We start from the raw sequence: 2073 nt of genomic DNA, 5'->3' as shown, positions 1-2073 counted from the left end.
GAGTGCAGGCCGGCAGAGAACTCGTGCAGCACTACGCTTGCACCTTGACAAAACGAGGGAACCGGTGCAGCGGGCGCGTGCGGCACCAGCAAAACGAGGACGACGGTGCTGCACCCGCTGAACTGGTTCCGCCGGTGCAGCCAAATCGAAGAGACCTTTAGATCCTCTTTCCATTATCATGTCACGTACCCCACCTGGCGCCTCCCTCTGGGAACATTTTCTATAAGGCATACCGTTACAGTGGCTAGAATACGTGCCGCCGTCACGTGACTTAGTGTGACCAAGTGCGCCGTGACCACAGACGCTGGATGTTTCGCCTCGTGAGCAGTTCGCCTTCATAATAGTTCGTCCCACAAATTAGGCCTCCAGACCATGATAGGTAGCTGGAAGCTTATCTATAGTTCCGTAAGTGAGGAGGAAAGTAAAAAAAAATAATCACGCTATATAAAAAGGAACACGCCGCCTTGCCCCGGGTGAGGATCGAACTCACGACCTTCAGATTATGAGACTGACGCGCTGCCTACTGCGCTACCGAGGCGGACGAAGGTTGGCAGCACACTGACAATCTCAGGCTCAGCGCTGAAAGATGGGGATCTGGTGAGGGCGGTGCAGGCTGCCTACTGCGGTACCTGTCAACCTCTTTTTTGTTTGTTTGTTTGTTTGTTTGTTTGTTTGTTTGTTTGTTTGTTTGTTTGTTTGTTTGTAGATGAAAGGGACACTAAAGAAAAAAGCGCTTTTTCCCGTATTTGTAAATTACTCTTTCACAATACCAACATCACCACGCTTGCCGCGAGAAGACGCTTGGTAAGGGAGAAAACGCGCAAAAAGAAAATGCTGGTGCCGACGCCACCTTGAAGTTCCCGCACCAATCGCAGTGACGTCATAGATTTTAACGGTGTGTACTAGGACCAACGCAATTTCTAACCGCGTGAGTATATGTAGTACATTATCCTCTGCGGGGGCCAGAGCTGTAGCATACCATGTTTAAGGATAACCAATGTCGCCAAAATACGAAAAAAACAGTTTGAAATCATTGACCTCACGTGCGGAGGTTTCGGCGCGAAATTTAATAATGAAACATTGACCTTGATTTTTTCTTGTATTATAATAAACCTGTGGCTGTGAAATTAACGACAATAGTTTTGAGAGCATTATTTATCAGTCTAAACTGATTCATTGTTTCACTTTAGTGAAACATAGGAAGGTCAGCTACGTTAGAGCCGGCTATCCCATCATCATGACATTAATACTCGTGCATTGTTTTTTTTTTTTTTTCGCTGATAAACTGCGCTGGGAGGGGAGGGGAGTCTTCGTGCCCTGTGTCTGTGCACAACCCCCTCCCCTCTCCTCATGACACACGACCCTGGCTAATCTTGTCGAAGTCAAACTGAAATTTGTTCACTCCTTTCGTAGCCTCATGATAAATTTATCGAGGGGCCTGTGCTCGTGTAAAACCGCTTCAAGGACATACTAGCACAAAAGCGTTGTGTTCGGCTCTCCGAGGTTATTACTTTTTTATCGTTGCTGCTGTTGTTATAAAGGCGGTCTTTTCTTTGTCCATATAGTCAAAGTTTATTTTCCATTCTGTCGTACAGAAAGAAAGGAGTGTGAAAAAAAGCTTTGTTTTAAAAGAGCTTGACTAGTTCACAGCCCCATACAAAAAAGAAAGCATAAAAATAAATATAAAGTAAAAAGTTGGTGGTGATCAGGCGTATAACCGATGGTGATCTGCCAATATCCAAATCACCATAGGTGAATAGATAAGAAGTAGCCGGTGCCGTTCTAGCCACCCTATAGTACCGCAGAGGTAGTCAAGGGCGTCGTCGATTCTATACGGGGGGGAATTCGCGGCACGTCTTTATTGGCCACTTTGCTCAGATGCCGGTAGCCTGGAAGGGAAAACTGACATCCATCCGTATGTAGCACAAGAGAGAGAGAACGAATGCATTAGAAGGCAGAGAGGTCGGCCTGAGCTTGCGAGCTCTGGCCTGCTACTCTGCACAGGGGAAAAGAGGAAGAGAGAAGGAGGAAAATGGTGATGGGGACAGGAAGAGGTGATGCGTATGTACACTA

At 46.6% G+C, this 2073-nt stretch overlaps 1 non-coding gene across 1 annotated transcript; it reads right to left on the bottom strand.

Annotated features, from left to right (window-relative positions):
* Positions 1-465: 465 nt before the first annotated feature.
* On the bottom strand, positions 466-538 carry Trnam-cau (transfer RNA methionine (anticodon CAU)). Its single transcript has one exon. It is a non-coding gene; the product is annotated as a tRNA-Met (tRNA).
* Between the last annotated feature and the right edge of the window lie 1535 nt (positions 539-2073).

The sequence above is a fragment of the Rhipicephalus sanguineus genome, chromosome 4 (genome assembly GCF_013339695.2).
Source record: "Rhipicephalus sanguineus isolate Rsan-2018 chromosome 4, BIME_Rsan_1.4, whole genome shotgun sequence".
Lineage (NCBI taxonomy): Eukaryota > Metazoa > Arthropoda > Arachnida > Ixodida > Ixodidae > Rhipicephalus > Rhipicephalus sanguineus.
This window is presented reverse-complemented; position numbering and strand designations above follow the sequence as displayed.